This window comes from Peromyscus leucopus, chromosome 8b, assembly GCF_004664715.2.
Source record: "Peromyscus leucopus breed LL Stock chromosome 8b, UCI_PerLeu_2.1, whole genome shotgun sequence".
Taxonomy (NCBI): Eukaryota; Metazoa; Chordata; class Mammalia; order Rodentia; family Cricetidae; genus Peromyscus; species Peromyscus leucopus.
The window spans coordinates 22,515,085-22,529,863 of NC_051086.1; the positions used below are offsets into that span (position 1 = coordinate 22,515,085).

Genomic DNA, 14,779 nt, shown 5'->3' on the forward strand with positions numbered 1-14,779 from the left:
CACTGAAAATTCTGTACAAAGAAAAGAAAAACAAAAATAGAAGAGAAAGACAGACACAGAGGGAGGGAGGGATGTGAAGAAAGAGATATGTGGGAGGAGTGTGAGAAAGGGTGAGAAAACCTCCGACTTCAATTATCTATTACACATCTGTATGTATAATGGATGCATGGTTTACTTTGCACCTAGTGGTTATTATATGAACTATAGCATTTTAATGTTTTAGCCCAGAATTACATTTCCTTTTTGTCATGTTTTCATCCATATTGCCTCAAGTATAGATTCTCTGAGGCATTGAGCCACACTGCAAAGTATAGATTTAGTTTTAAGTTGTCAAATAAATAGGTGAAATAAATAAATAAGTAAAGAGAGATAAAGCCACTTTGTTGAGTATGTGGTGGATATATGAGCACTTACGTGTGTGTGTGTGTGTGTGTGTGTGTGTGTGTGTGTGTGTATGTGTGTATATGTGAGCCTCCTGCCTCTGCCTCCCATCACTGAGATTACAGGCATAAGCCACTGCATCAGGCTTTTTATATGAGTTCTGAGGGATCAAAATCAGTACTTATACTACACAGCAAGGATTTTTATCTTCCCAGTCAACAAAATTAACATTAATAATACACTTAACTGATTGCCAAAAGCATTATCATTTCAACATATTATGACCCTTAATTGTGTGAAAGAGATGACTTTGCCACCCTTCCTCCCCCTACACACTACAGCATGCCTCAGGTTGGACCAGCCCTGTTTCTAGAGCTCTAGAACTACAGCTGACTCAGGGATCCCACATCAATCAGCCCACACATCCTCAGACCACCCAACTGTCTATCTTCATCCCACGAGGTCTTCTCATAACCTAAGTCTTGGGAGAGAGCTCACCCTGCAGGAGATGCCATCATCATGCAGTCCTCATGATCCTGCAGCTGAGTGAAGGTGGAGCCTTGTCTTCTGTCCCTGTGTTCTCATGACAGTGAAGCAGGCTTGCCCGAGCCAGCTGCTGTCCTCTCAGGGGGCTTCTCCTTGATTGACTTCCAGTTACAGTTACTGGTGCACAGACTACTTTTTAAGTGGAATATAGTCATCATTGTGCATGACACTGGGCTTCATAAAGACATTTCATACAGGAATATAACATATTTTGAAGATACTCTGGAACCCTAACCCAGAGCATACTCAAAACTTGTCCTTGGGAGGTTGCTGCGGCCAAGGTAGAAAATTCTGAGTCCTAAAGGAGGTGAACCACAAACCTGGACAATGAAGTAAACAGTCATTTAGGAGCACTGGACTGCTCGGCAGTGCCCTAACTCCATACCTGCTCCATACCCATCTATTGCTGTGTTCTTTGTCCATCCTCCACTCATCAACAAAGCTCCAACACTGCCCTGTGGGGGAAAAAGGAAGAAGAAGAAGAAAAAATAAAAAGGCAACAGGACAGTGTAGTTGTTTGGTTTTTGGCTCTTTTTCTCTTTGGGGGCCCCATAACCCAGCTCCCAAATAAATCACCCATGGTTGTTTATTCTTGTTTATCAATGCCTGGCCTTATTGCAGATTAGTTTATAGCCAGCTTTCTTTAACTTTAATTTATCCCATCTGCCTTTTGCTCCTGGGCTTTTCCCATTCTCTTACTTCCATAAATCTTACTCTTACTCTGTGACTTGCTGTGTAGCTGGGTATGTGGCCTGTGGAGTCCTCCTCCTTCTCTGGCTGCTACTCCTTCCATCCTCCTCCCAGACTTCTTCTATTTATTCTCTCTGCCAGCCAGTCCCACCTATCCTTTCTCCTGCCTCGCTATTGGCCATTCAGATCTTTATTAAACTATCAGGTATGTTAGACAGGCACAGTAACACAGCTTCACAGAGTTAAGCAAATACAAGATAAACAGAAGTAACACACCTTAAAATAATATTCTAGTACAGGACAGGAATCATGACCAGAATGAGTCACCACAGCAGCATCTGGCCAGACACTCAGAGCTTCACCCTACCCTTGAGTATTAAGGCCTTTTTTTTTTTTTTTTTTTTTTTTTGTGTGTGTGTGTGTGTGTGTAATAGTTTTCACTGTTTCTTCAAAAATATACACCTGAAGCAAGATGACAGTTCCTAAGGGTGAGGCTGCAGGTGTCCCTAGGCTCTGTGGCACAGAAGAGCCTGCATGCAGTTGCTCTCTATCTGTAGCACACCACCAATGTGCTAGTGGGCATCTAGCTGCACCATGTTGAACTTGCAGCTCCAGAAATGAAAATCCATGAGCCTAGAAGCAGATTTTAGAGTCTGTTTATGCTCACAGTGTCCTTTTCCCTGTCACTTGATAAGGATCTTGATATACAATGGTGGCAGCAGTAAAAGGGTGATGTCAAGCAGGACTATCAAAAAGCGTCTATTTCCAGTCCCAAAGGGAGCTTTATCTAGTGCTTGTCATAAATCTACATAGTCTTCCCTTCCAGATGACAATTATAAAGTAGGGCTTGCTTTGACATCTATCAAAGGACAATAGTGTGCCACTGCCCTTCTATGGACATTCCATACAAACATATGAAACCTACCCCTCAACTTGAACCTTGGCATGATAAAGAACTAAAACCAAATTAGAAGAAAAAAAGCAAACAATTTGATCGAGGCTCCATGATAGAACAACTTAGCAAGGTGTTCTTCACTATAAAGTATCACTGGCCCCACATGGACAGTATCATAAGTATATAAAGAAACTGAATCCTACAAGAGTCAGATCACTGCTCTTAATTCTATGAGCATCAAGAAAATGTTGTTTTGTGTCTCTTTTGCCAGCTGAGAAAATGCAACCTGGTATATTAATTAAGATGGTATGCATGGAAATAATAAATATATCTAGTCATAGAAAAAATATACACGTTTATGACCTCACCATTTCCAATGTGGGTTTCATGGGTTCAAGGCTCAAGATCATCTCAGCTGAGAAGAAGATATTGACCACAGTAGAGAGAGACAAGCTTCCCAAGCTCATCAATGGTTATTATAGAACTGGCTTCCTTGAGGATTGGGAGCCCTATGCTTATTCTGGTTGTTAGCAGGTGTCAGCTCTCAGATTATGAAAACTACCTGTAGTACCACCCTGTGGGACCCTGTGGGAGTTTCACAGTGGGAACATTTGTCTGCTTCCATGTGTGAAAGTACAGGGACAACTGCTAGCTTATCACATTCTTGATTAGCCTGGCCTCAACTGTGGAAACCTCTCCACACCAACACATTGTCAATTTCAGAGTAACCTATTACTACCACCAAGGACATCCTATGTCTTCACAGGCAACTCATCCCACCTGCAAGGGTAGATTTAGACCAAGAGTTTTCTAAGAGTGAGAACGCCTTGAAGGCCTCCTTAGCATCCTGCCCATGACTCTTGTTTATATCAACGTTTCCATACAAACATGAAACAATGTAGGGGCTCATTGATTAAAAATGAGCTTACTCTTCCTGCACAGGACCAGAGTTTGATTATCAGCACCCATTGCATGTTACTCACAATCTCCTGTAACTCGAGGTCCAGGAGATGTTAATAACTTTTCCTGACTTCCATGGGCATTGCACTCATGGACACACCACCACCACCACCACCACACCACACACAAACACTATGATTTTTTTTAATGTATAAAACATTTTCCCTTCCCTCAAGTCTTTCCAGATCCCCTGCCCTCTACCAATCCAACTTAAAGTTCTTTCTCAAGAAAAACAAATAAAAATGCAACAAAAAATTCCCCAAACCAAGAAAAAGTAAAACACCACACAAAAGGAAAAGAAACAAACAAACAAACAAAGGAAAAATAAAACACCAATGTGTAACCAAATAAAATCATACACACACACACACACACACACACACACAAAAAAAAAAAAAAAAAAAAAAAAAAACCCTGTGGAGTCCATTATAAAAAAACCCTGTGGAGTCCATTATATGTTGGTCAGCTACTGAGACTTGCCCTGGAGTGGTTGATGTACCCAATGTCCCTCCATTGGAGAAAACTGATTTTCTCTCTCCCAGCAGTATAAATGACAGTTCTATTCTTGTCTTCATCCTAGTTGCTAGGTATTCATTCATTCATTCATTCATTCATCCATTTTTTAAAATATAACAAAATAAAATATAATAAGATAAAACAAAAACCATCACATCAAAGTTGGACAAGACAAACCAACCAAAGGAAAAGAACCCAAGAGAAGGCACAAGAATCAGAGACCCACTCACTCATATGTTCAGGAATCCCATAAAAACACTAACTAGAAGCCATATAAGTTCAGATAACATAGTACAGACCCATTCAGACCCTGTGCATGCTGCTTCAGCCTCTGTGAGTTCACATGAGCTTTACTCACATTGATTTAGAGCACCTTGTTTTCTTGGTGTCCTCCATTCCCTTTGGCTCTTATATTCTTACTGTTTCCTCTTCAATGGGGTTCCCAAGCTTTGAGGGGAGGGATTTGAGGGTAACATCCCATTTAAGGCTGAGAGTTCCAAGATTTCTCACTCTCTGCTTAATGTCTAGTTGTGGGTTTCTGCATTTGTTCCCACCTGCTGCAGGAGAAAGCTTCTCTGATGATGGCTGAGCAAGGCACTGATATATGAGTATAGCAGAATGTCAATTGGAGTCATATTATCACTGCACCTTTTGGCTTTGCCTAAGTCCCTGGGCTACCTAATCTCTGGTTCTTGTTCACCCAAGCAGTTCAGGTTATGGGTTCCATCTCATGGAGTGGGCTTTAAGTCAAATTAGTTATTGGTTGGTTACCCTGTAAGTGTTGTGCCACCATTGCCCTATCATATCTTGCAAGCAGGAAAGATTATACGTCAAAGTGTTTGTGGCTAACTTACTGTATATGTTTCTCCATTGGAAGCATGCAGAGTACCTTCCCATACCAAAGACACTAGCATGTAGGCGTGAAGGTTTTATGTAGGCACCATGTCAACTTCTTCAGGATCAGTGAGTTGTGTAGGTGCTGTCTTTAGCAATGGGACCTTGTTTATCAGTTTGGGGAGAACAACCTATAGTCTTCACAACAGTTTGGATTGTTTGAGGATTCCCATTGCACCCCTTTGGCAAATAACTCAATTAGATGTAACCTAATTCTAGTACTGGGTACTGGAGTCTTCATTTGGTGACACGAGATGGCTAGTTGGGACTATGCAATTGTTTTTTATTAAATATATGAACAATGTATTTAATGAAGAGCATGAGAACTATATTTGCCTATAATTCTGACCTAGCCAAAGTCATAACTGTTTTCTAGATGAGGGAAAAAAGATTCAGAGAAGACAGAAATAGAACCAGATGAGCCTGCTCTCTCTTGTTTTTTTTAATTAAGAGATTTTCTATTAGTTTTACATAACAACCACGGATTCCCCTGTCCTCCCTCCTTCCACCCTCCAGCCCCCCCCAACCACCCTCCCATTCACACCTCCTCCAAGGCAAGGTCTCCCCTGGGGAGTCAGCAGAGCCTGGTATATTCAGATGAGACAGGCCCAAGCCCCTCTTCCCTGCACCAAGGCTGAGCAAAGTATCTCAGCATAGGCCCTAGGTTCCAAAAAGCCAACTCATGCACTAAGGACAGGTCCCAGTCTCACTGCCTGGGGGTTCCCTAAACAGTTCAAGCTAAACAACTGTCTCACTTATCCAGATGGCCTAGTCCAGTTCCATGGGGGCTCCTCAGCTTTTGGTTCACAGTTCATGTTTTTACACTAGTTTGACTAGTTGTCTCTGTACTTTTTCCAATCATGGTCTCAATATCTCTTGCTCATATAACCTCTCCTCTCTCTCATTGATTGGACTCCTGAAGCTCTGCCTGGGGCTTGGCCATGGATCTCTGCATCTGCTTCCATCAATCACTGGATGAGGGTTCTATCATGACAGGGTGTTCAGACATCCAATCACCAGAGTAGGTCAGCTCAGGCACCCTCTTGACCATTGCCAGTAGTCTATAGTGGAGTCATCTTTAAATATATATAAAGAACTCAAGGAACTAGACATCAAAATACCTAACAGTCAAATTAAAAAATGGGCTATAGAGCTAAACAGAGAATTCTCAACAGAAGAAGCTCAAATGGCTGAAAGACATTTAAGGAATTGCTCAACATCCTTAGTCATCAGGGAAATGCAAATTAAAATGATTCTGAGATACCATCTTACACCTACCAGAATGGCTAAGATCAAAACCACTGAAGACAGCTTATGTTGGAGAGGATGTGGAGCAAGGGAAACACTCATACACTGATGGTGGGATGCAAACGTGTAGAGCCACTTTGGAAATCAGTATGGCATTTTCTCAGAAAATTGGGAATTAATCTCCCCCAAGACCCAGCTATACCACTCTTGGAATGCTCAACCATACCACAAGGACACATGCTCAACTATGTTCATAGCAGCATTATTTGTAATAGCCAGAATCTGGAAACAACCTAGATGCCCTTCAACTGAAAAATGGATAAAGAAAATATGATGCATATACACAATGGAGTACTACTCAGCAGAGAAAAACAATGACATCATGAGTTTTTCAGGAAAATGGATGGAACTAGAAAAATCATCCTGAGTGAGGTAACCCAGACCCAGAAAGACAAACATGGTATATACTCACTCATAAGTGGATACTAGATGTAAAGCAAAGCAAAGAACAATCAGACTACAACTCACAGCTCCAGGGAGGCTAGCTAGTAAAGAGGACCCTAGGAAAGATGCAGGGATTGCACGGTGATGGAGAAATGGATGAGATCTACATGAGCAAACTGGGGGAGAGGGGGGTAATTGAGGGCAAGGGTCGGGGGAAAGAGAGCTTAGGGGACCAGGAGGTCCTAGCTGGATCAGGAACAGAGTGGGAGAACAAGGAATGAGATACCATGATAAATGAAGACACCATGGGAATAGGAAGAAGCAGAGTGCTAGAGAGCTCCCCAGGAATCCAGCCTGTTCTTTTTTAACAGGCAATGTCACATAGAACTGTCCCTGTACAATATCTCTGGGACTTTCCTAATGGACTGCTGAACTACTTAAGAGACAATAAACCTTTTCTATAGTTAACTATCCCTATATTACACATTATCCCAAAATTTAGCAGCTTAATATGAAAGAGCATTTGTTTCACTCTCTAGGTATCAGAGAACCCTAGAATTTGGGGAATTAGTATTGGCTTCAGGTATTCTGAGTGCATCTAACATTTGTAGATGGGACATGTTGATCTTATCCAGGTGAGAGGGCTGCAGATCTAGCCACATACTGGAACCATGTGGGATAGTTTTACAGACCGAACCTGAGCATTCCACAGGGTTCTGATTTTAGAGGATCTGGGCCTGCTGTGAACGGCCAGGTTCTAGGTTGATACCAGCCTTTCCTTGTATATAAGCAGACACTGAGGTTCTAGAAGGTAATGTAACTGACCTGCTGAGTTTTAAAAAGTGGAGTGGGGGAACCATTGGGCCAGCAAGATGCTCAAATGGTAAAGAGGCTTTCTGCAAAGTCTGGTGACCCGAGTTTGTTCCCTGCGACCCACAGACAGAAGGAGAGAACCAACTTTAAGTTATCCTCTGACTTCCATACACTATGGCAGGTGTAGGCCCACTCACATATACACAAATGCAGGAGTAAATGTAACAAAGTTATATCCAGGATTAAGACGAAAGGATTTGAAAGTCTATATATTTAAATTAATTTTGAAGTTTCATTTTCTTTTCCTCCTTTCTTGCTTGCTTGCTTTTTAAGACAAGCTCTCATGTGATCCTGGTTGGTCTTGAAGTGTATAACTGAGGAAGACTTTGTTCTTTTGCTCATCTTGCCTCTGCCTCCTGGGTGTTAGGATTACAGGCATACACCACACTTGATTTGTGTAGTTCTGGGGATAAACCCAGAACCTCATGAGCAATAGGTGAGCAGTCTACCAACTGAGATGTATCCCCAACAATCTACCACGAAACTAAAACTCTAACAATCTCTTTACTTTTGCTTTTGATTATTTTTACCTTTAATTGATAATGTATATCAATGCAGTACAGTGTAATGTTTATATATATATATATATATACATATATATATATGTGTGTGTGTGTGTGTGTGTGTGTGTGTGTGTGTATGTATATGAGTATATATGGGTAAACTGGACTGACTGACATCTCTCTCACCTCCTGCACCTCTCAATCTTTGCTCTAGAGGCATTTAAAATTTATTTTGACCCTACTCCTCAGACTGAGTCACCTTGCCCAGCCTTAATACATGGGAAGGTGCTTAGTCTTACTGCAACTTTGATATGCCATACTTTGTTGATACTCATTGGATACCTGACCTTTTCTAAACAGAACGGGAGGAGGAGTGGAATGGGGCATCGGAACAGAGGGGGGAGGCTGTTGGGAGAACAGGATGAAGGGGAAACTGTGACTGGGATGTAAAGTAAATAAATAAATTTTAAAAATTGCTCCTTCAGCGACTTTGAAATCCACTTTAGTGTTGACTTCCCTCATTGTGCTGTGCTAGGCTGAACCTCATTTCTTCTGACACTCTATCTCTTTCACCCACATTCCTCTTTCCTGCCATCCCTAGTTTCTGGTCCTCTGGTACCCACCATTCCACCCTGTTCTTCTATCAGTTCAAACATTTAGACTCCATATGAGTGACAGTGGGCAATATTTGTCCTTGTGTGCCTGGCTTGTTTCACTAAATATCAGGGAGAAGACATAAACCCAAAATTGTGTGTGTGTCTGTGTGTGTGTGTGTGTGTGTGTGTGCATCTATACAATTAAGCCTTTAAAAAGAATGTAGCTAAGTCCCATGCCACAATGTGGGTAAATCAAGGGTCTCCATTTTTGTACTGCTCAGTAAGTGCAGTCTGGTGAGTTTCTAAGGAAATTCTTGGAGAAATTGAAAACTGACAAATGAGAAACATAAAGTGTGGTTTATTGTGATTAATATTTATTCATTGTACTAAACGGGGTAAAGACTTCACTACAGTGTTCCTTCAGGTACAAGGGGAAAAAACCTAGCTTGAACTGACTCAGTAACAGCAGCAAGAAAAGAGAGAGGAAGGCAAGTCGTGGGTGCAGACCTGTCATTTCAGATACTTGAGAGGCTAAGGCGGGAGAATTTTAGGTTCAAGGCCTGCTTGACTTCACATTCAGAGCTAGTTCACGGTCAGCCTGGGGGACATAGTGAAGATCCTGTCTCAAAACAAATGTTACAAGATGGCTGGGGATGTTGGTGAATGGTACAGGTCTCACTTAGCATGATGCTCTAGCTTCCATCCCCACCCATGGGAGGGACTGGGGGCAGGGCTCCAAGTTAGACAAGCCTAATTCCACCAGTGTTTTCAAGTTAGTCTCTCTCCTCATCTCTCACTTCCATGTCACTTTATGTTTCCTCCTCCTGGTGTTACCTCTTCACATTCCTCCCATTTTCTTGCTTAGACAAGTTCACTATATATTGCTATCAATGGGAAAGCCCACGTAGATTCAAGCTTTTTTTTTTTTTTTTTTTTTTCAGGGAAGTTGGTCCAAAGACCTAGTATATGTATGCCAAAGCAGGTTCGGATTGGTCCTTGGTGTTCTCTCATGGGGAAGTTTAGATCAGTGGCATTAATTTTCCTTTGTTACCGCAAAAGAGAGGCACCTCAATGAAATGTTCTAGAAGTTGGGAAAGAAGAAAGATGGGGAGGAGAATGTGAAGGGAACTAAAGAGACATGGAAGGGAAGGAAGGGAGGGATGGAGGTAGGTTACTTGTTTTCCAAATGAAAACTTCATTCTGATGTGAGCCATAACACATTATGTCTTCCTGAAACTTTGTCATTCCTATATATGTGCTCAGTGGCACATGATGTAACTGGTAAAATCGAGGACCAAATGCTAGCAAGTAAAGACTCCAAAACATCACTGAAATTTAATTTTCTCAACATAAATGACTGTAGCCATTCAGACTAACCATTCTCCCCATCTGGGAGTTACTTTTTGAATCCTTGAAGAAACCAGAAGCACAGACATTGCCCATTCTGCAATTGGTCTTTCCTTGTTTGGATGTCTGCTGAGCTAATAACCCACTGACTACAGTTTAGGCTTTTGAAAGCTACGTTCTAACATCAAACTTTCATCAGGGCGATAGCAGCCTGTCTCTAATGAATTTTTTATTTGTTTACTCATTGCTTCTCTGGGATATGAAAGAAACGCTCATCTTTTTAATATTAAAAATAAAACTTTAAATCAGAACCTCGTCCAATGGCAAACTGATGAGCTTCGTTTCAACCAAGAGGGATTCATCAGTGGGAAAATTGCACTCTGAAATAAAGGGAGCTGGGACATCGGGGAAAGGGTGACATGCCGTATGAGTGTTCTTCTGCTGTTTCTTTTTAATCTTTCGTGAGCAGAGGTAAATTATTCATAGCAAACAGTGTACTGTACATCATGTGAGTTCCAGGAACTCATTCACCAAACAGCTGAGCTCCCTCCCAGCTCTGCAGGACCTGAGTCTGCTTGCTGCCCTCTATGGCCAAGCTGTTTGTTCTTGTGGACTTGGGAACCCACAGGAGCAGAGAGCATCAGGCAGACAAGGGTGGAGTAGGGGTCTAGGTCTCACTTATAGGAGGACTTGTGCTCAGGGCTGTGCAGCTTCTGGGTTCTGTTTCTTTTACTTATCCACGGAACTAAAAAACAATGTGCAATTGGACAGAAGTAAGCCACAGGATGTGGCTTCCACTCTAGACAGGGTACTGGGAACATTTAACACTAATAGTCTTGAATAAGGTTACTCAAGGCAGGAAGAGGAACAAGGGAGATGCTACCAAGGATCACCTAGAAATCCACTGCACATGGATACATATGGTCAGCCCTTCCTTGATGTAGAAAGAGGTCACACTCCACTGAGTTGTGTACTTTGCAGTGTTTTTGATGTTAATAATGTATTAGGGTTTGATTCTGAGATGCCCTGGCGTATGCAGCAATACTTGGTCCTCAACTGGTTGTACTAGTTTGGGAACTTTGAGAAGTAGGCCATTAAAGACAAGAGTTCTAACCCAGCCCTGCTGTAGGCATGTGAGCAGTTGCATACTTCTGTCCATCCAGCTGTCATACCCTCTCTGCAGTTATGGACAGAAATTACCTGAAGCTGGGACCCAACAGAAATCCTATCCTCTTTTAAGTTGTGTATGTAAAACATTCTTGTTTAGGTGGAAGCCAGAATGATTAGGTGGAAGCTCCACCTCTCCCTCTCCCCAGACCCCGCACCTAAAAAGCCTGCCAAGACTCAACCCTTCCCTGGGGCTGCTCAAGACCATGCCTACAGGCTACTTAAGACCTGGTCACCATACCTGCTATATTCTCTTCTGATTTTTCTCCTGCCTTCCCGAGAGTCACCTGGGAGATGCTTTGCTCTGCTCAGATTAAACCTGGATTTATTAATTCATCTTGATTGGCTCATTGCATCATTGGTGTTACTCACTGGGGCGTGGGGTGAAACTTTTTAAGTCTGTCATGGCAACCTCAAGATTAACACAGTGTATATTTAAAGTTCTATAAACACCCATTCAACTACAATATCTGAAAGCAAAGCAACAGGTGTTTGCACCACCAACTCTGCCTATATTTGCTACAAAGCACAAACTTTATCTCTGAACCTCAGAAATAAACCTCACAAACTAGGGATACTAACCATTTCAGTTACTTGTAAAATTAATGAAATAATGAGACCTGTCATGTAAAGAAGTACTCATCAGCCTGTGCAGTGCTTGGAAGTGGAGGCAGAGGGATCAGGAGTTCAAAGTCATCCTGAGCTGCACAGAGAGATCAAAGCCAGCATGAGCACTTACCTCTCAAAAACCCAAAAATGAAGAAGAAAGAGGACAAAGAGGAGAAGAGAAGCAGGCAGGGAAGGATGGGTTGGGGAAGAGTAAGAGGGCAGGGGAAGTGGAAAGAGAGTGGAGAGGGGGAGAAGGAGGAAGAAAAAATAAGTGCTTAATATTGCCATTGGCTAGTTGACTGTATCTCTAACTTTCTTTCTCTCCTCTTCCTTGTCTACATGACTCAGATGTATTTTCTCATTTCTGCTGGAGATGCTTCTTAAAATGTCACGTCAGTCCCTGAAAGTTGAAGATCTATCAACAGTACAATTCCACACTTGTTAATATATATAAACTAAGAGGTGTCAGGTTAACTGTGCATGCTCCCTTGTATTCAAGACATCTCTGATTAATCTCATCTGTGTCATATTCTGCTATGTGACATTGAACCTCATCCAATTCCTAAAAGCTTTATAAGAAAGGTATCTTCTTCCTGGAATGCCCCAGCCACAGACTCTTTGTAGAATGTGATTACTCTGTCTTCAAATACTCATAAACATGAACCTAGCTCTAAAAATTCACAAGTGGCTTGCTATGCATGACATCTTGGAATATTCTTTCACTCTGTTTGACATAAACACTTATATATTAATACTAACATATTTGCTTAGAACTGCTGTTATGAATTATTGTGTGAGGAGGGGGCTTGAGGGTATCCCACACGTGCAGGGAAACATTCTGGGCAGATGAAGCAGAGGTGGCAGCACATGGAAAATCATTCATACCCAGGCACTACATCTGTGTGGAAATGGTTTATTATAATAGTAGATAAAGACACAGAAAAGAAAGAGAGAAAGGTAAGTGTGTGCACCTCATGGTGGGGGAAGGAAGAGAGCAGAAGAGAGATAAGGAGTGAAGTTCTTCCTTAAAATGAGGCTTTTACATCAGGACACAGGGTGGTGCCAAGGGGTGGGTCAAAATACTGATATTCCTCCATTTTGATTGTGTGTGTGTGTGTGTGTGTGTGTGTGTGTGTGTGTGTGTGTGAGTTACAGGAGCAAGTGGGGGAACAAGGATGCTGAATTCCCCATGCTACTTCAAGCTGACAAGGGGTGAAATGGGGAGGGGGGAAGCCAGTGGTCATGCATGGTAGGAGGCTAGAGTGAAGAAGCATTGTTAGCTGTCATCATGAAAATCTCTGGCATCTGTTCCTAGAGTGAGCTGTGTCACTGTGAAAATCTCAGGTGTCTCTTTCTTAAGTGAGCTGAGAGGGCAGGTTGCTAGAAGGAAAAAATAGATTGCTATCATTGGCCTTATGATCTGGGCTAGCCATAGGAAGAGTGATAGCTGCCAGAAAGAATGGAACAGAGAAGTGCCCTGGTTGTACAGAAGAGGCAAGAGTGAATGAGTGAGACACAAGAGCAGGTATGCCCTTCATTGGAACAGTTTGGAAAACCAGGTTCCAGTTGCTGGGCATGTGCCTACCTGAGCCTGGAGAGGTGGTAGCAGCAGTGAATTGAAGAATGATGTGTTTTTCAGGAGTGCAGGAGCCATCACATCTGTCATTCCTCTGCAGGTGGGGGTGCATCCATCCCAGTTGGCATCCTCAGAGCTGGTGTCAGCTGGTGCAGAAGCTGGTGTATCTGAAGAGCCTCTTGGCCCAGGCAGGAGGAGGGAAACTGCAAAATATGTTCAAAAATGGGTGAGGTAAAAAATGGCTCTGGAAACTGTTACATTTTCATCAGACCAGGTTTCTTGATACATTAGGAGAACCTTTCCTAGGACCCTGTATCTGTAAGACAGCTGGAATAGATTTAGCAGAACTTTTTATAGGAACCTGTAGGTATTTGTAAGACAGCTGGAATGGATTTACATCACAGAAAAAGGAGTAAAGATCCATAGAAATTTAGGGACTCTCAGTTTATCAAAGATGCATTTATCAAAATTAAAACTTTAAACCTCTGGAATTATATCTGAAACTAGTCTATCCTATACCATGAAGTCTGTGAATGAGGCATAGCTGTCTGTAATTTTAATAGGAAACTTATTAATGAGCTCTCTGGATTGGGGCTGTTAAACTGATATACCCTAGTCATAAAACATCAACAGATCTGAGAAGGTTAAACTTAAGAAGTGAGACAGCTTTCCAGCTACCTAGGCAGCAAACCCAAGTCTATCCATGGTTGTTGGAGGTACAGAAGCCCCCAAAGGAAGCACTTATTCAGCTGATAGGCCCAGAAACTCAGACAGATTTTTTTCTGTGGAGTAGAAATTTGGAGAGACTGACCCACCTCAACTTTGCAATGTGGGACAACTGATCCTCCTTTGTTCCACTTATTCACAGTCTTGACAGGATCTCAGCTTTTCACTGAGTGGCCAGCCTTGCCATAAGCTTCTGGATGGAGGTTCTTCTGCAGCTACCTATCTTCTTGGAGAAGACACAGGATGCTGTGAGGAGCCGACATGTTTCTCCATCATAAAAAGGCATTTATATTAAATGCCATATTCTCTGATCTCTACAGGTGTTTGAGGAATGGGGGAACAGAATCCATTAGATGCATAAATTAAATTAAGTTTGAGAATATATATAAATTAAACCTGAATATATAGGTCTCCCAGTTAGTTACAGCTTAATGAAGTTAGCAAGGACAGGAAGGCTCACATTTCTAAGACTGAATAAACCTTGAGTAAGGAGAGATATTTTTTAAGCTGTTGGCAGTGATATCTGAATCTATTACCATTTGTAAGGCCCTGTAGCTGTAGTTCTGATCTTTGAGTACAGCCAGATTATAATCCTGAATGACTTACATGGAAATAATTATTTCTTAAGCTGTCTCCTGAGAAGGCAATGGAGAGTGATAGGGGAAAGATCCCAAGGCTGAAGGAGAACAGGAGAAAAGGAGTTTGTGAGTCAGGGTACAGCCCAACTCTGAGAAAAGGACCCTCTGAGAAAAGGAAAAGGATCCTCTTGGTGGACCAGAGACTCCATCCTGAATGATTTATATAGAAA

The 14,779-nt window shown here is 42.0% G+C and overlaps 1 pseudogene; it reads left to right on the plus strand.

Annotated features, from left to right (window-relative positions):
* Positions 1 to 2,244: 2,244 nt before the first annotated feature.
* LOC114695571 lies at positions 2,245 to 2,746 on the plus strand (annotated as a pseudogene).
* The last annotated feature ends 12,033 nt before the right edge of the window (positions 2,747 to 14,779 follow it).